Source organism: Protopterus annectens, chromosome 8.part0, assembly GCF_019279795.1.
Source record: "Protopterus annectens isolate FY-2018-M chromosome 8.part0, PAN1.0, whole genome shotgun sequence".
NCBI lineage: Eukaryota > Metazoa > Chordata > Ceratodontiformes > Protopteridae > Protopterus > Protopterus annectens.
In genome coordinates this window covers 632691593-632712700 of record NC_056741.1, presented here as the reverse complement: position 1 = coordinate 632712700, position 21108 = coordinate 632691593, and positions in this window count along the sequence as shown.

Sequence of the window (21108 nt, the reverse complement as noted above, 5' to 3'; positions counted from 1 at the left end):
TGGATGCTGACGATGAATTAAATAGTCAATGGTCCAAAATACAACAGGAAGCCACTATGGCCTTTGTTGTAGCTTTGGGTAACTTTCATGATCGAGCAATTGATAGAAATATGGATGCGGTCAACAAATCAGTTAGTGAATTGAAATCTTTTGAGCAGGAACCTTTTTTAAAAAAAATTACTCAATAATGTAGCCACTGATTTACGTAGTTTTGATGAACAGTTAAGGTCTAGAAAAACTAAAAAGTTTTCAAGAGACCAAGAAGATTACAAAAGTGCCAACCCTTTTTCTCTAAATGCTAAACATGTACAATTCACATCCTTTCCCAAACATACTAACAAAAGGAAGAGACCAAGGTCCATTTTAAGAAGACTGAGTGCAGACACAGGGTCATCCACAGATGACATTTCATCTTGCACTGACAATGAGTCAATGAACAATTGAATGTTATTTCAAACAACAGTGTTTTAAATCTGTCTAATTTTGATTTGTCATCCATTCATATGTCTATTTTGAATAAAGGTCTTACTTTCATACCTGGCTTCATGGTTCCTGAAGATACATTGGCCCAGGATGTCATGTCTTTTTGCAGAAATTTAAATTTGAAACTGTTTTTTGGTGATACTGATAGTAATTTTAACAAGGATAAATTTGTCTATCACAAATCCAGTTTTTCTCCCCCCATGCATCCTATGGTACACCAGTTCCAGAATAGCGTGCTCAAAGATCTTCATTTTCCTAGCTTGGATATACATCTTAAATCCAATAATCTTACTTTGGTTGAAAAACAAGCTATTCTGGAACTTCAAAACAACAAAGACATAGTTATTATCTCTGCAGATAAAGGTGGAGCTGTAGTTGTACTTAACTGGTGTGATGATGATAATGAAGCAAACAAACAGCTTTCTGATCAGAGATATTATTCCATCATGCCTATTGATCCTACTTTCAGGTTCAAAAAACAGATTGATCAATTTTTGCTTTTGGCCAGGGATGAAGCTATTATTAACAATGAGGTCATGCACCAACTTATGGTCAAGGATTCTACAACTCAATATATTTATTTCTTACGCAAGATTCATAAAGACCCATTAAATCCACCTGGCAGACCTATTGTATCTGGCAAAGGGTACATTACTGAGCCATTATCCTTGTATCTCACCAAATATCTTAAACCCTTATTACATGTGGTGCGATCACAATTGCAAGACACGACTAACTTTCTGCAGATTATTTCAGACACACAGTTGGAACCTGAGTGGTTTCTATGCACATTGGATGTAAGTGCCCTATATACCAACATCCCCCATCAAGCTGGTTTGGATGCAATGGCCTAATGGTTAGAAGTATCTGGCTTTATATGAAGCGAACTTCAATTCTTTTTTGGTGGGTCTAGCTAAACATGTCCTCACGAATAATGTCTTTTATTACAAGGATAATTGTTATTGGCAAACTAAAGGAACAGCAATGGGGGCATCTTTTGCCCCCATATATGCTGATCTATTTATGGCTTATGTTGAAAAACATATCATTTATGACTGCCACAACAATATATTCATTGAATATATTGACATCTGGAGCGTTATTTGGATGATGTCTGGCTAGTATGGAAGGGTGATCAATGTCAACTCATGGATTTTGTTTCATATTTAAATCACAACCCATGGGGGTTACAGTTTACTGTACACTATGATCTAAACACAATCACTTTTTTAGATGTATTAATCAAAAGATTACCCGATCACACACTAGGTACTGAGGTGTACAGGAAGTACCCCCAATACAATACCATCTTACATGCCTCCAGCTATCACCCACCTCATATTGCACGAAATATTCCTAAATCACAATTTATACGTGTAAAACGTATTTGTTCTGAGGATTCTTCCTTTCAACAACATAAGGGTGATTTAACCAGCAGATTTAAATCCCGGGGTTATAGGATAGGAGATGTGGCAAAGGCTAGTCACCAGGTTAACTCTATGGATAGATCAGAACTTCTTACTTACAGAGACCATTCAGCAACATCATCACAACCCATTAGGTTTTTAACGACCTATGCCAGAAATTCTGATAGTCTAATTCAAAGTGTGCATAGACACTAGAATATTTTGCAATGTGATTATGAGCTTGCAAATATTATTCCGGATAGATGTTTATTCTCATTCAGGAAGGGAAAAAATCTCAGTTCTTTTTTTAATCATTATAAATGTGGGAATACCTTGAACAACTCACAATCTTTACAAACAACGTTGATGGGAGAACCATTGTATGGCTGTTTTCCTTGTGGTCATTGTACCAACTGTCAATATGTATGTAAATCTAAGCAGTTTTCTAGCAGGAATTGTTCTTCAGTTTATGATCTTCATTTCTTTGCTAACTGCAGTAGTGATTGGCTGATATATTTGGCAACATGCAATTGTGGCTCTTTTTATGTGGGACAAACTTCCCGCCCATTAAGATTACGCATATCTGAACATACTAGTAATATTAAGAACAAAAGAACTCATAATGCACTATATAAACATCATATGATACACACTACTGCTAAATTTTCTTTTATAGTTATTGACAGTATACAAGGGAATCGTTCGAATAAATCAGGTTGGCATTCGAGTTTAGATGCCAAAGAAAAGAAATGGATTATCAGATTAGGTGGATTGTTTCCACCAGGGCTTAATGAGCAATTTTAGATATCCACCAATGAGCTTTTGAGAAGTACATATTTAAACAGCATTGTTTTTCTGTTTGCTTTTCACTGAAGAAGGCTGTGATATTGTCCGGCCGAAACCGGTCTGTTTTGCTGTTATATTTATCTATATATTCCAATTAACCTTTTTTCAGGTCACTGTATGCTGGCTCTACCCTTTTTTTGATCTCATACATTGGTTTTTTGAGCCGTGCGTTTGCCTTCGTGCAGGGGGTCTTTTTTGCGTGTATAACTACAGAATAACTACAGAATGCCTTGTGGCTGTCCTTGGAATCTTTGGCAATTTTATTTTCGTAACTAGCTTTGGAGGATTTTATGAGGGATCTCAGCTTCTTACTGAGGCTGGTAAGGGAGTTTTTTGCATCCTGGGATTTTCCTCTTTTTTGCAACAGTTTCTTCCTTCTGTTGTATAGTTTGTTTATGGCAGGGGACTACCAGATTGTGTTCCTTTTTTGGAGGAGACCGTCTTGGTTCTGTTTGGAATGGCATGATTTATGCAGGAGTGGATGTGCTCATACAGTGCCTTAGTGTAGGATTCAATGGTCAAACTTCCAGTTCCCGTCTACATGGATGTCATGACGTTTGTCACTTCTGACTTGAGTCGCATGGAGTTGGCTTTGGAGAAGTGTTTTATGGAGGTTTCCCTACTGGGGGGTGGGGATGGGATGTGGCCATCAAGGGTGATTAGCTTATGGTTAGACCTGACCAACGAGGGGGTGACCACTGGTGTGGAGCATCGATCTCCCATGTTGGTAATGACCAGGTCTAGGATATTTGAGCCCCTGGTGGGACTATGGATTAGTTGGTCCAGGGCGTTGGAATTTCTGAATTCCTAATACTAAAACATTATTTCTGTACAGAATGACATCACACACATCTGGTCATCTGATTGTTTCTCACACTATCCCCCATCACTAGGACCTACCTGTTTTTTTAGCTCCTATGTGTTACCATACACACAGACAGAGCTTTGCTCAGATGTGGTGCAGCTGCTGGAAGTCATAAAACCAGAAAAGCATTCCACTCTTCCTATAGGAGCTACCAACTATTGTCTAGTACAGACATTGCATCTGTGGCTCCATTCAAAACTGTGGGATAACATCTTTATGGCTTAACCCATAAAGTAATTTAATTTCAAGAATATTTTGCAAAGTCAGGTGGCTTAAAATTAACCTCTTTACTTCCAGTATATACCATTATAATGTATACATTTAAACAGTTAGAATAATGCATGTACATCTCTTTTACTTCCAGCAGGGCACACTGTTGATACATTTTAACACAAGCAAACCTCACAAATACATTTTTAGTACAAGCATCTGTACAAATCTGTTTGATATACAAATTACATATAATTATTTACAAAATTCCAGCTAGCTGTGCTGGCATATGTTACAAACCCACTGACTACAAAGGAGTCACAAAGGCTGACCTCTCTCTAGATGTGGGAGTCAAGGGAACCTGCTAGTAGCCCTTGGTCAGATCAATAGTGGTCATATACTTAGGCCCACACAGCTGCTCTAAGTCTTCATCTGTCCTGGGCATGGGTAAGTATCTGACTCTCTGTGACTATTTAGTTTCCTGTAGTCCACATAGAACCTGATGCTGCCATCTTTCTTTGGTACCAGCACCACTGAGGAGGCCCAAGGACTGACAGACTCCTGAATTACCCCCAGTTCCAACATTTCCTGTATCTCCTCCCTCAGAGTCTGGCTGACTCTATCAGGCCTCTTAGTGTAGAGTTTGAGAGCTGAGCCTATATCAGATCTACTTTTGTGACTCTTCCCAGCTCCCCTTCCACAGGAAATCTAGTATACTGTGACAACAGTGCTTCACTTTCAACCTGAGTCCTACCAATCACCTCTGCCCTTGCAGTCACTCTGTCCAGAGGAACATCAGTGCCTAGGAGCTGCTGTGGCTCACCTTCAGGCTCACTGCTACAGGGTAGCTCCCTCCCTGAAATAGCCACCTCAGCAGCCCTGGCTTCAGGTATAGTGTCTGTCTGGGTCTCCCTCAGGCTATCAGACCCACATGCCTGTCTCCAAGCCTGCCTGCATGTAACTGCATGCCCACAAGGTACTGCATGATCAAAATCATTCCCTATCAATACATCTGCAAGGATATCCTCAAACACACCTACTTGCTTGCTTCCTTTTCCACCCTCCCAGTCAAGGTGAACCAGGCATTTGGAATGGGATACCTCCTAAAGCTCTGACTGGAGTGGACTGCCCAAGCAAGTACTGTTCCTCTTTAACCACCGCAGGCTTCACAATGGTTATGTCAGAGGGTGTATCTTTCTTAACAGTGGTCTGTTTTCCATCCACAGAATAGGATATAACCTCTTGTGACAGTTTGGTACTCCTGTTGACTCCAGACAACTTACCACTGGCATACTGTTATTCCCACTTGCTGGCTCCTCCACCTTTTGTTCCCCACCTTGCCTCCATGGACATATATATTCTACATGGCCCTACTGGTACATTTAAAACATTTAACCCTTGATCCTGGCCATGTACCTGAACTAGTGGCTTCCTCTGTTACTGTCAGACTCTGTTGGTACAGTTTAGGCTGGCCACCATGCGTTCCCTTATATCCATGTGCAGCACTGGGTATCCCTTTCCTGTGTAGTGATGCCCTGCTTGCTAAGTAGAGATCTCCCTTTTTCCCCAGCTCATCTAGAGAGCTGCACTCTCGGTCTGCCAACCAGATTCTCATGTCGTCAGGTAAAGTGCTAAGGGCTTGTTCCCTCACCAAAATGAGCCAGCCCTTCAAAGGTGGTCACCTGACACCCACTCACTCACCTATGAAAATAAGTGCTTAACTCAGCAATATAATCACACACACTTTTATTTTCCTTGCATCTGTGCTCACAAAACTTTTTTCTGTAAGCTTCAGGTGTTAACTTAAAACATTCAAGTAAAGATGCCTTTACTTTTTCATAGTTTAAACAATCAATATCAGACAATTTAGAAACAGCAGTTACAGCTTTAGCATGGAGAAGCAGGGTCAGGAACTGTACCCAAAACCCTTGGTCAACATTGTACTGTTTACATACTATTTTCAAATATATGAATAAAACTATCAAAATTATCACCCTCTGTAAATTGTGGAATAAATTTACTGACTTTTGTTGCTTTGGGGGTTCAGTTATTCCCTTCCGCATTACCTCCATGACACTGGAAAAGAGTCAGCAACTCCCTGTTATGTTGACGGTGCTTCTCATTTTCTTCTGAATCCAATTGCCACAATCTCTATGCTGATTCTAATTCTAAATATTTGGCTTCCAGTTCAAGTCTCTTTAATTCCAGATGGGTTTTTAAGTCCTCTGAGAAAAAGGTGAGCTGTCCTGTTTTTGAGGGCTGCAAATTCCCATCACCAGACTAGTTATCCTCCTGGTTGCTGGTCTGTGCTGGACTAAGGCTGAAATCATTTCCTTTTTAGTCAGGTTGGCATACACCAGTCCTTTGGCTTTGCATAACATGGCCAACTGGTTCTTTGTCAGCTTGCTCTAATCCTCTGCTGACATTTTTGCTTGCTTATCCTGACTAAACTAAACTAACAACAACAACAAAAAATAAATGAATAAAAGTGTTGTGATATGAAACTCTGGATGTCTACCTTGTGGCTGCTTGAGAGTACACCTTTAGTGACAACTGCTTACAGGCAAAGAAGTTCAATATCACACCATTGATTCTTCTGGTGAGAAACCGCTGTGGGCATTCCAACTGTTGCAAGTGTCTATTTAGATACATACTAGATGGGGCAATGTATTCAATGACTGGTCTGATAAGGGCTGAGTAGACTGGTACTATAACTTCCTTGGACCTGGATGCCATACCCTTACCAGTAAGTTGGATGAGACAGAATGATTTTCTTACTATCTGGTCAAAGGCCAGATTTTTGTCTTTCTTTGTTCCCAGATTACTTACTATTGAGTCAACTTTTAGGGGTGTTTCATTGATGAAGACATTAACTTGAGTTGACAGTTTCCCAAAGGGTATTATAATGCATTATTGGGCATTAACCTTTAGGCCATGGCTTTGGCACCAGTCATTTGTTTGTGTTAGTCCCCCTTGTAAGATGTCTGTGTCATGGGGGAATGAATCTATGATCTCTCCCAATTTGCAGTCTTATCTGAACCTGAACAGCCAAAGGCCCTTGACATTAACCTTTACTTCCGAGAAGTAGATGTCAAATAGGAACAGACCCAGCACAGAGTCCTGGGGTACTCCACTGGTGACTGGTTTCTTAGTGGAAGTGATATCACCAATCCTGACTTCCTTGGTTCTGTCTGCCAGCCAGCTGGTAATCCAGAAGGTTATGTAAGGATTTATGCCCAATTTGGTGAGTTTGTCAACTAGACCAAAGTGGGGTGATGTACTGAGCAACTTAGCCAGGTAAAGGTAGGCAGTATGCACTGTTTTCCCCTCATCCATTGCCTTGCTGACCTTCTTAAAGAAGTCCATCAGGTTTAGTACACATGATCTTACCTTTACAAAGCCAAACTGGGTTGGTCTGGTGTCTGAAAGTTGCATATATCTTTGTTGATCATTTCCATAATAAGTCATTCCATGCTTTTGCATATTAGGCTAATCAGACTGACAGAGCTGTCTTTTATGGGGTCCATTGATAGTGCACCTTTGTGAAGTGGAAACTCTTTTAAGAGAAGTGGGATTCTAGTCAACTCCCTGCCTTAGACTTCTCAGCCATTCCAACAAATGAAGCATATGAGCGTATGCTAGCTATTAAAATAAGGATTTTAGTAATGCTCTCGCTAAACACATCACCAATTGTTTTAAGAGATTTTCTTTTCAGTTTTTGATTTTGTATATATTAAACCATTTGGTGGTGACATTAATAATACATTAGTATGTAAAGTGGTAAAGTGGCAGATAGCATTTGCAGCCGATAAAATGCCCTTACTTAATGATTCCATCAAAATTAAATGTTTTCTAGAAGCACAAATATTATAGTGCTGTATATTTTATATGATTATATAACTGTGATCGCTTATATATGTATATACGATTCTAAAGTGTGGGTAAATGTATAGGTAGCCGTTGAATCACATTATTGTCACAAGTTTTTTATGTGCTTTCTTAGATGTGTTTAAAGGAAATGAGTGAATGAATTGTTAGTTCTGATGAAGTTCCAGTGATTAAAGAATGAAGGAGATAAACATTTAATACGTTTATTTGTTATTTCTGATGAGTTGGACTTGTTACTTATTTTTGGTATATGTATATATATATATATATATATATATATATATATATATATATATATGTGTGTGTGTGTGTGTGTGTGTGTAGATATATATATTTCCTCTTGGACAGCCTTCTGGGCATGTGCATGCATGGACCACTAGTTATTGTATGACCTGAGGAGTCTACTTGTTTATGATTGCTACATGCCTATAGCATTTCAAAAATGCTACATAAAGGTAACTGTAGTATATAACCTGTTTATTAAACATGACATTTTAAGAGTTTACACAGGAATGCATACAGGAGTATAAGGAAAAGAAACCATAACATTTTTATTGTTTTCAACAATTTCCTATTATTTCAACATTACATAAATTGTCCTGCCTTGCATTAAAATTCACTCCTCCACCTTCAGGGGCGGCTCCTGCTATTGTACTGCTGGACTGCAGCCCTCCCACCTAGAAAAAAAACAAAAGAAAATCTGTAAAACACAAAAAACAAAAATCATGAGTCCCGATCCTCTGCGCATGCGCGGACACATGAGGAGAACTCAGACTGCCTTTATCAGCAGTCCGGATATGGAGAAACAGGTATTTATTTATTTATTTTACATTTGTTGACCGGGCTAGTCCAACTGGATACATATCCTTTTTCAGTAGAGGCCCGGGGAGAAAAGCTCCAGCTGCAGGTACCCAGCAATCATTGCTGTGAGATACCAGGAATCTGTGCGGTGATGACCGCACAGAACAGAGGAGCTCCGGACTGCTTCAGCCGCAGTCAGAACCAATGAGGAGGACTGAGGCTGCTCTCGTGGGACTTTCAGTGCGCGGGCTTCGTGGATTATTGGACAAAGGCTTCAGGTAGGTGTTTGGATTGTGGGCTTGCTTCATTGGATTACTTTGTGGACTTGCTTTGTTGGATTATTTTGTGTTTGTTCGGTCGCTGGAGTTTGGGCTGGTAGGTGAAGGCTGTGTGTGTCGCTGGAGTTTGGGCAGGTAAGTGAAGGCTGTTGTGTGTCGCTGGAGTTTGGGCTGGTAGGTGAAGGCTGTGTGTGTCTAGAAGCAAATTAGAAAATACTTAATAAATGACTTTGGAGGAGAAGTGGATTGAAGGGGGCTGTTTTCACCTCCTTCTTATCGTTTTTATTTAAGCCATTGAAAAATAAAGATAAACAGCATGGTGCCCTGTTATAGGAAGTAGAGAGTTAAGAATATAACATGTCTTGGGAATTTAATATCTGAGAATGGTGAGTGAAGTTGAATACTACACTTCCTTGTGTAAACTTGAGTCAAGAATATACTTTGCCAAAATTAGAATTAAGCTTGTTAATCACATATGTTATCCTTGAGTGGCTAAAACCTGCAGGGATAGAGTCAGTAAGTCAGTCACATTTGGTACATAATGAGGGAGACTGTAACCAAGCAAGTCTTTACAAAGGTTCGCATCAAAGTATTCTAAAGCTATGGAGCAACTTTAAATAGGGTGGCATGTGATGGAGGGAGTGGAATTTACCCCCAAAGCATGAAAAGGAGAATTTCTCAGACAAGAATATGAAGTTGATCCCAGTTTTATGGGGCCAACAAATGAAGATACTACTGAAGGGCATCCATACACAGGGGCAATTCAATAGATCTCAAAGTGGGGCAAGGGAAGTGCTGGTGCTATGGAGTAGGAGAAGCAGGCATAGGTCACATTTTTACAGGTGTTCAAAAGTAAGGGATATTCAAAAGAAATGTAAAGGAATGTGAGTTATCTTTGCTAGACAGGTACTGAACAACTAGAAATTTGTCATTTTATGGATCAGAGGGGAAAAACTGAGATGGCAACACAAGAAAAAAATTGTTAGTTTTTGAAGGGTGGAGTAAATATTATTGCAAAGGGATGGAAGGGTAATAGAGTACAGAGAACTGAGAAAATGATTCTAGAAGATCAGTTGATAAAAGCGAGAAATCAAATGTGCAAAGTGGCAGAAAGATAAAAGGTATATAGATGGGAAAACATGAGATATGGGAAGGGGAAGATATAATTTGATGATTGTTTCTATATTTTTTATGTTAATATTAGTTTCTAGCCATTGTGTGTATGCATGCATATGTATACATGTATGACAGTGTATTTTGAAGCTATGGTTCTTGTAAATGGTTATTATATAATAGTGGTATATAAAATGCATATATGTTATTTTTATGTTAAATTAGTAGCTGTGTGTGTGTGTGTGTGTGTGTGTGTGTGTGTGTGTGTGTGTGTGTGTGTGTGTGTGTGTGTGTGTAATGCCCCAGTTGCTATATACTGGTGGCTAGAGAGAACACATGGTAGTGGGTAGAGAATACTCGGGCTTGAACACTGTACTTTGGGTGCAGGTGGCAAGGGCCTGAATTTCCTACCCACCACCATTTGAAAAAAAAAAATTGCAGATTTTTGCCTCATATTTGTTCTGTTCCTCATAAAATCTGTGGTTTCTGTATATTTATTTTTCCTTGCAAATTCAGTGGTCCACTGGTAGCATTGTTGCCTAACAGCTATAGGTTTTTCTGGTTCGATTCTTGGCTGGGGTGCCTTCTGTGTGGAGTCTGCATATCCTCCCATCTTACAAAGACATGTGTCTGTTGTGTTTCTCCCTGCTCTACTGAAAATTGGCTTTTGTTCCAAGTTAGACTTTCTTGGTTAACAAATGTTAAATAAAAATAACAGGCATTTGAATTTCAGACTTCATATTCTCCAGAAAGTATGTGGTAACACAAAACATTTTATTCTAGCTATTTTCTAAGTTTATAAAATGGATATTTGAAATTTGTCCCTATTTTTGGGACTGTATTCCCCCAGTATTGGCTTTGTCCAGGTTTTTTGTGGTAAGGTTGAGAGGTATGGTGAGAAGTGAATTCACTCAATATGTTTGGGGGCTGTATTCCTCCATTACTGGCTTTGTCCATATGTTTTTTGCTAAGAGGTTAAGAGCTATTCTGAGAACTGAATTCACTGAATATGTTTGGAGGCTGTATTCCCCAATTATTGGCTTTATTCAGGTGTTTTGTGCTAAGAGGTTGACAGCTATGGTGAGAACTGAATTCAGTAAATGGTAGCCATTTAAGTTTCAGTCTTCATCTGTTTCACAAAACCGCTGATTTAGTATAGTGGTATGTTGTTCTGATTGTTTTGCACAGGGTCCCCTGGTTTCAAGACTTGACAGTGAAATCTATGGTAGTAACACAGCATTTTATTCTAGCAACTTTCCAACATTATACAAGCAATGTTTAAATTGTGTCCTTGGTTTTTCTGCTTTTGTCCCCCCCCCAATAAATTTAGTCTTTTTCCAGATTTCTTGTGCTGCAAAGTTCAGAGATACAGCTGAGTGTCGAGTAGATTTTACAAGGAGCTGAGAGCTGCAGGGGAACGAAAATGTAGTGCTGCTCATGCGGAACTGCCTTGCATTGTTAATAGCACAACAGGTAATGCACCTGCTTTTGATGCAGAAGGCTGTGAGTTCTACTTCCACAGTAGGTAGATGCATTGCTGATACTGTACTGTGTTGTACAAGGGGTGGATGCTGCAGTCTTTTTTGGTGAAGATACCTAGTAACTATGAACCTGTTATCAGTTTGCCATCCATTCCCTATTGTGATATTACTAGCTTATCATTTTTTCAATGCAACATAGGCAATTTATTCCTCAAGGGCAACAGGTACTTTATTTGCAGATGAAACAATGACATATAAAGTTGTTTGCTAGCAGCAAACTCTTCATTAGTTACAGATTTCGTTAATGTGGAATTATTTAGATGACTTTTGCTTCTTCAGAGATTGTGCATATTTACTGATACTGGTGGACTATAGAAGTTTGAGTAGACTTTTATGATGGAAATGTTCTGAATTGGCAGTTTTGTCATTATTGGTGCATGCATTTTATTTCATTGTTTACTGGAAAAGTGTTCAGAACAATAAATTAATGCCCTCTAACAACTGTACTGTATTGTACAAGAAATATAACTTAATACAATCAGGAAGGTGTATCAAAGAGCATGTGTATGTTTCGTGTTCAAGGGGCCTATGATTTGAAAACAGCCCAAATTTAATCTTTATCTTTGAATGTGGGTTTCAATGAATTTGAGTTTCAAGGGCAGAGAAGTTTTAATGCTAAGTCTATTTTCATTGTGAGACAGCATTGCTTTGTTTAACAGATATCTTACTTAGTGTTTGTGCTGTAAAATGCAAATAAAACTCAAATGAAATCCAAATCATCGCAGAAGTAAAGCAGTATGTACATTACAGTGTTTATGGTAAATAGGGCGAAATAACCAAAGAATGGGACATTAGAATGGCTGCAGGGGGGAAGCTCCATTCGACCATGATTTTGTGAAGGGGGAAGGGCAGCCCTGACTGAAATATACCTCTCAACTGTCCAGATTTTTTGCAGAATTAATAGGTTTTTGCTTCTTATTTTTGGTTTGTTCCTCATAAAATTTGTGGTTTTCTGGCAAATCATTTAGGAATGAAGTCACTAAATAATGACAGACATTGAGCTTCAGACATCATAACCTTCTGAAAAATGCATGCTAAAGCAAGATCTGTTATACTATCAACTGTCTTAAGTTTATACAAGAGCAATTTTTAGCACTGTTTGTATGTTTCCCGAATATATTTGGCCTTGTCCAGATTTCCTGCATTAAGAGGTTGAGAGGTATGTGCAAATAAATCACTTTATAGAATTAGGAATATCCAAACCTCTCAACTGTCCCCAATTTTAGCTCAAAATGTTGCTCTCCCCCTAATAATCCCTCTGCAAAATGGCAATTTTGGAAGAAAATGTGGAGGGTTTACAATTATAAATAACTGTAATGATCAAAGTTATAGATTACTTTTATTTCAGAAATGCATGCAGATCCTCTTATTTTGTCAGCTGCTCAAGTTAACAGTGCTAATATTAAAAAGGTGTCCCTTCTTTGACAGGTTCCCAGCTATATTGTGTGGCAATTTTATATTTTTGCATCACATTTTCGGCCTTCTTTTCATAAAATTGTGTTTTTTCTAGCAAATTAGTGGCAAATCATTAAAGATTGAAGTTAGAAAATAATGGCAGACATTTGAATTTCAGATTTTCAGATTTCATACCCTTCAGAAAATTCATACTAATGCAAGGCCTACTAGTATTCTATTGTCTTTTTAAGTTTATAAGAGCAATATTTAAAAATTGTCCTTATTTTTGGGCCTGTGTCCCATTTCTGTGTATGGCTTTGTCCAGATTTCTTGCTCTGAGGTTGAGAGGTATGAGTGTCAGAGCCATCACTGTCAGCCAGAGACATTTCAAATTGTGACATACTTGTTGCACCCCACTCCCCCATGTAGTGACTCTGGATGTGTCCGAACAAGGCAAGGAGCAGTTATGCAGTGTAAGTGTGCAGAGTATCCCCCATCCAATGTAGATACAAGTACTAGAGTGGCTTTTCATCTGTCCTTGATTTTGCAGAATGTTCTGGTTTTCTGTCAGATTTTTATACTGTTGATTTAAGCTTTTTATTATTCAGAAAATGCATGCTGTTGCAGTGCCTTGTTGCTCTGTGTTTAAGTAGCAATGCTTTAATGACCATCAGGTAAGCTTGTTGGAGATTGTAAGATGCTGGTAAGCTTTAATAAGCATACTGTTAAAGAATTACCAACATTGAAAGCCTTTTCGTTATTGCCATGCAGAGAATATTTACTTAACTAGATAACGTATAAGCCTTAGGTATTGAAATACATATGACAGTATTTGTAATAAAGGACAGTATTTCAGTTTTTTCAGAAGCTCATTACATTTGCTGGAGACTTGCAGTCATCCTTGCAGGCTTTACTCGTAAACTAAACAGAATGCCAATCTATCATGTGTGGTCCATAACTTGTGCAGTAATCCTTTAAGCAATTTATCTTGAGCTTGTTTCTTGTTAGCTGTTCATTTTTTACTTTGATCATGTCTTCCCCATGAAACAAGTAGATAGTTGTTGTCAGGCAGCAGGTAGTTTTTGGATAAGAAACATTTTTACAAGTGCGGGTATCACAGAGATTGCTACTTTCACCATGTTACTTGGTAATTTTATAAAGCTGAATATAAATTAAAATTAGAACTGCAGTGCAAGGAGAAGTGGTTTGAGTTGAGTGCTGCTTGTTTTGTTTTTTTATACTTGATTTTGATTGGCATTCCAGTAATGCATTTAAAAAGTAATTTATTTTTTCATGCCTCACAACCTTTGTGTTTTCATCTAGATATTAAGTAAGTTGTCATGTAGCCAATGCATTGAAATATTTTTTCTTCAACACTTCATTTTGCCTTGATTGGACTTTCGTAATGACTGGTACCAAGGGCAGCATATTTAATTAAAGTTCCAGTTGTTGTGGTTTTGAACATAGCTCCACCCCTCTCTAGTTTGCCACACCCCTTCCCAATTGGCTCCACCCATTCATCTGTCTCCTGCAGCCCCCCTTTAATTTGAAGTCAGCAGCCGCCACTGTCCACCTTAACATTCTACATGTATTGTTCCCACATTTTTTTCCATGTGATTTGCTTTTTCCCTTTTGTAAAGATCCCACATTCAGTTATTTTATATCCCTTAAAATATTCAGTACTTCACATATGGGTGGTTCAGTTTTTTATTTCCATTTTCTAATAATTGTTTTTAGAGCCATTGCTGACTCCTTTGGCACACAGTTTTGATCCCTGATCTTGGGCCACCAGGAGAAAAAAAAAGATTTTTTTCAGTTTGGCTCTCCTCCCTTCTCTGAAGAGGAGCACCAGGTTCTAACAACCTCATTCTCTACTGTCACTCCAGCTGTCACATTTACATGATGAGCAAAATTTAGGGAAAAAAACCCAAATATGAATAATGGATCAGAGAATTGTAATCCCTCATACCTTGTACCCAGGACAGCTGCCCCATTTGCCCACCCTAGTTACACTTTTGATTGCTTTTTTCACAGCCAGTTGTATTACACTTAGTAAAGCCTTATTATTTCTAGATAAATTTCCTTAGCTACAAACATATACACTCCCATTTCTGATAAGAGTATTCTGCAGGGAATTTATTTTTTAAATCTGGCAACTCTTTGCACTCCTAAAAACATTTTCCCAATTACCTTTCTCTTTCCCATTACACCTCCGGCTTTTGCTGTTTACTTGATAAAGCATTCTTGAAGTCTGCTTGGGGTGTAAAATACCTATGCAAACACTTCCAAGCACAAAACCTACACCTTCTACACTTTGTTGCATACCTGGGAGCCCTACAGATGTCATTCCATCGTTCCTTTAAAAATTACTTTTCCAGTCTCTCTAACCAATCTTTTCTAAACGTCTCTGATTGCTTCTTATAGTTAACATGCAATATTTTATATGCCCTACTTATTATCCATTTTGTAATGGCAGCATGTTTTCTAGTCTCATCTAAAAACTCTGCTGTAGCTGGTATTTCACTTCACTTAACAATTCCCTATACCTGTCTCTTTGCTTGTATTCTGATATCAATTCCTGTTAAGGAAGACAGTCTCTAACCTGCAGTTCAGACTTTGGCTTGGCCTCATCCCATTCTATTACGTTTCCTTCCATAGTTATTTTATCCCAATACTTTGGTAAGTTTGCCAAATGTCTCCAGTAAATTCCAGCTCCCCTTTGCTATTTTCTATATGGCTACATGCTGCAATTCCTATTAGCAAAATGTCCTTTCTCCATTCCAGTATTGGCTTAGTTCTTAGAATACTTTCTGCTGCTTTAGGAGTATAAAATTCCCTATGGTTGCTATTCTCCTTATGGACCTGCATCCAAAATCCTACTCTGCCCTTGTCTGTCAAATGCCCTTCAACCAGTTTTATCATAATCGCCTTCCACATTGATTTATAACCTTATGCTTGTGTTATGTATGAGTCTTAACTGTGTAACTTTAAAGTATCCCTTCAAATCAGGTAATCTTAAACCACCTTGTTCTAAAGGGAAGATCAGCTTATCCCACTTAACTCTTGCTCTCTTCCCCTTCTCCCTTTCCAAATGAATTCCCTTAATTGTTGTCCCCAACCTCTTCTCTGGTTGATAAAAAACTTGCCTGATCTGTATATAAAACTAAAGGGACAAAACATTTCCACTGCTTGTATCTTCTATCCATATCCATAAATGATAGTTTCCCAGTTGTATTATATGTTTAGTCTTATTCCATATATCCTTAGCTTCCTTAACAGCATCTTTTTTTATGCATACACCTGAATACTTCATCTTATCATGTCCCCACAAATATGGGTATTGCTGAACCAATTCATGTGTCAGTGCATAGTTTACCATAATGACCTTTCTTTTATCTCCTTTAATTTTATAGTATGTTTCTTCGGAAGTCAACCCACGTTTTTTATAATTCTCTTCTAGGTTTCCGTGATACATTCTCATTGTTGCAAATTAAGTTTCAGTTCTTACTCATAAGTAATAAGTATTCCCTGCTGAAAGATGAGTATTTTCCCCAACATTGTCTTAAGCTTCATAATAGAAGTTCATCATTCACACTCCCTCAATGGCATATGGGTTCTGTCTGCGCATAAACCTGATACTGGCAGCTTTCCAGAGCTCAGAATCACCTCCTTTGTCTCACTGTGTTAGGGGATTGGCTAAGCCCCTCCGATTAGGGGAGACCTAACCTCTGTCACAGAGTCAGTTTTTCAGTCTTTAGTGCCAGCTGTAGGACTCACACAGATGAGTCTCCTCAGCAGCTTGCACTGGTGGATTATACCTTCCAAAGACCCAGATATGATCCCTTTGAGAACTTTGCTTCCTCTTTTATTTTATAGTTTTGTTTTCTTTAAAAATAATAATATATGTGTGTTAACATTTTATTTTAATATACTTGCTATTTACAACTGCCGTTAATTTCTCTGGGACTTTTAACTTCTGTATTGTTTGTATGTTTAATACTGATTTTAAACAATTATGGGGCTTTTTTAAAATGTTGTAGGACTTGTCACTGGGAATCTAAAGACTGTGATGTCAATTGAACACTATACGTATTGCTTCTGTTGTTTATCTGCTTTGTTTGTAAGTTCTAATAGGAAGCTATTGCATTTTTCACCTTTTCTTCACTTATATGATATTTACTGTTGATGTAACACTGCTGTAGCTGTTTTTATCATTAAATCACAATTTTACCACTTCTGTGGAAATTTTAATTTTCATTTCTGACAAGGGAGTTTCTAGGGAAATGTTTATGTTGTTTTAAAAGGTGTCTGATTTAAGGACATTTATTTGATTGATTGTTACTATTTTGACAAGTGAATTTTACTTGGTAATGTGACTGTTTTTGCTGTTTACTGCACTGTGCACATTGTATAACAATGCTTAACACAATTAGAACTGTTTCTGCTAAATTTCACAAATTTTATTTCTATTTGATGTGTGAACATAGTTTATATGTTCTATTATTGCTGTCTTAATCAGCCCTTAATAGTGTATGGTTGGTATTTTTCCCCCTGACTTGATGGATTCTTATAGGACTGACCTCCTCCCATCAAATCCAGTTGCACCTCTTAAGAAAAAAAAATCAAAACATGCCTCAGACTATGGTTTATAAATCTGTTTTCTTAAGCCATCCCACAGTCCGCTTACCCTTTCCACTCATCACACTCTGGTGGGAGTCTGCAGCCCTCTATGGTATGGGAGTCGGACACATCCTCCAGGTCTGTTCCAATACCTCATTCTTATATGGGAGAACCAAACACTCTAGCTGTAGGAGAGGTCTGGGGTAAGAGACTCCTTACCAGACATAATACAACATCCCCAGATATTTTGTCCTGTAGTGTATTTCATAAAAAGAAGAAACAGAAACTTCACCACAATCAGGTTATTACCATGTATAGAACTGTTGTGGTTTCCTTTAAGAGTGTTTTACAGTCAGCTAATCTCAGAGGCTGTGCTCCTATTCAGAATTACTAAAGGGCTACCTTTCTAGAGCTCAGTCTAATACCACAGATTTTGATGGAAACAGATACAGACAGTAGTGAATACTCTTGAGTCTATTCAATCTGATTCTTCAGGAGGTGACCCGATTCAAAAATCCAATCGTGTTAACTTTTCCACAGCTGTTAGCAATGTTTAGAGATGTGTTTGACTGGAAGCAATCTGGAGCTGTGCCAGAGATTGGCAAAGTTTATGATGTTATTGAGGATAAGATTCCAAATGTTTTTGCAGTTTCTCCTCTTTTACCAGCCTTAGAAGATGTCTATAAAACTGCATGTTAAACCTGTTTGGTTAATGAACCAGTTCCTAAAAAGGCTTTGAGGAAATACAGATTCATTCAAGTCAGAAGTGACAAAGTTCATGACACCCATGCAGACGGGAACTGAAAGTTCAACTGCTGAATCCTACACTTAAGGCACTGTACGAGCACATCCACTCATGCATGAATCGTGCCATCCCAAATAGAACCAAAATGCTCTCATCCAAAAAAAGGAAGCCAATCTGGTGGTCCCCTGCCATAAACAAACTTTACAACAAAAGGAAGAAACTTTTGCAGAAAAGAGGAAAATCCCAGGATGCAAAAAACTCCCTTACTAGCCTCAGTAAGAAACTGAGATGCCTCATAAAATCCTCCAAAGCTAGTTACGAAAATAAAATTGCCAAAGATTCCAAAGACAACCACAAAGCATTCTATAACTATGTCAAGAATCTAAATGGCAATGCTCAGATCTGCTCTGAGCTAAAACAGAATGGCATTAAATATACTGATCCGAAGGATATTGCCAATATCCTGGCAGATCGATTCAGTGCCAACTTCACCCCCTCTCACCCCCTAAATGGCCCATCTCAATACCGGAAGATTGCCAAATTCCAGTAATAACAGCCACACAGGTACAAAACGCACTCTCTAAAGCCAAGAATACAGCATCCATGGGACCAGATGACATCCCAGGCTGTGTACTACATGAACTACAATATGAACTGGCACCTCACCTAAGTGTCATGTTTAATCATAGCCTCACCTCAGGTTTCATGCCCACTGAGTGGCGCAGAGCTACAGTTATCCCAATCCACAAGGGGGGATCCACCTTGGATCCCGGAAACTACTGTCCCATCAGTCTGACAAGCCCTATCTGCAAGGCCATGGAGCGTATTATCATGGAACTTATAAACAAAGACATTGGCAACCTTCAAACACTTGACCCCACCCAGTTTGGGTTTGTGAAGGGCCGATCTTGCCTCCTGAACCTGATTGACTTCTTTGAATTAGTCTCCAGAGCCATAGACAAGGGTAAGGTGGTCCACACAGCCTATTTAGACCTTGCCAAGGCCTTTGACACCATCCCCCACTCTGGAATCATAGATACACTTACTAAGTTGGGCATTAATCCCTATGTCACCCAATGGGTTGCTAAATGGCTTACTGATAGAACCCACACAAGTAGCCAACTCCAAATCCAGCTCCAGACAAGTGACAAGTGGAGTACCTCAGGGTTCAGTCCTGGGGCCGCTTTTGTTTGGCATCTACTTCTCTGAAGTACAGGTCAACACTAAGGGACTCTGGCTAACAAAGTTTGCAGATGACTGCAAACTGGGAGCCATTATTGAATCCCCAAATGATGTGGATACTCTACAAAAGGGCCTTACAGAAACAGATGCTTGGTGCCAGAGCCATGGGCTCAAGCTCAATGCCAAGAAATGTATTGTTATCCCCTTTGGGAAAAACATGTATCCATGAATTACCATATAGGTGGCAGTACACTAAACACAGAAAGTGTGATAAGAGACTTAGGGACACAGGTGAACAGTGGTCTCACCTTCGATAACCACATCGCCACAACAGTCAGGAAATCCTTCTATGTGGCACACCTCATCATGAAGGGCTTTTCATCCAGAAAAAAGGAGGTCATTGTCCCACTGTACTCATCCCTCATTAGACCCATTATAGAATACAACGCCCCATTTGGTATGTACCTCTCAAGACATCTGCAACAACTGGAAAGGCCTCAGAAATACCTCACTTAAAGAATCACAGGCCTAAAGCAGATGCTCTACGCTGACCGCCTTAAAAAACTCCAGCTATACTCTGTCGCATATCGTCTACTCAGAGGTGATCTCTGCTTAACATACAAGGCCATGTCAAACCCAGAGCTGTTGGACATGCTACACTTAAAGAAATCCCAATCCCTCAGAGCTACACGCTCCAGGGATCTAAACCTCATCATCACAATAAACAAAACATGCTGGAGGGATAGGTTCCTGACCCAGAGACTCCCCAGACTCTGGAATAGATTGCCCATACATGTCAAGCAGAGTGCCTCTTTGGACCTCTTCAAGAGGAACCTTGACGATTGGATGGGAGAAAGGAAATTCACCCCAGGGATCACGTCAGTCACCCTGCTAGACAGGGGTCCAGGAAAGTAAATAATGTGGGAAGAAATAGCCAGGGAATTGTTATGGCTAGGCTTGTATAGGCCCTAGGGCTGATAGCCTAGTACCAACCTATGAACCTATGAATCTTGCAGCTCTCTTTGCTTTTTTGTCAGCTGACCCAACTGTGGTATGTCTAGCTACCAACTCTAACAAGAGTTGGCTTTTTCTAACCCTACACCACTGGAATAAATCGGAAAGTGGTTAGAATCTCATGGAAAAAAAGTTGGCTTAGTCTAGTGATTTAGTTTTTAGAATTTTTAATTATCAGGGATTCATGAGGAAATTTATTTTGCAATGTGCTTATTGTTTAGATGACTTTGCTGTATCTTTGTCTGCTGAACAGAAGTGTTACATGAATCTGAGTCTAATATGGCTTTGGTTTTGAAACATGTTTTGCCGAATGTCTTGGAAGGTGTGGACATTATTTCTAGAAATGCTTCTGCTTTTGTTATATTGACAAGATAAGATTGGTTACCTAACCAGAATTTTTCTGAGAATTTAAAAAATGAGATTTTGAATGCTCCTTTAAGTTCTGAATTTGTGTTTGATCTTGCTTCTACCCAGATTCTCCAACAATGGGATGACAGATATAAATTGATGCAGGGAGTATCTAGAATGTTTCATATTGCCATGTTCTCCCCTAACAAGGCTTCCAACTTCAAAGGGCAGAATAATAAAAACATTCAGCCTAACAATATTCAGGGTCTCAAGAGGAAATGACAGGAAGTTAATATTTCCAAACCAAATAAAAGGGGTTCCTTTCCCAAAAAATATCTTTCACCTGCTAATGAATGACTTTGCCGAGACTCAA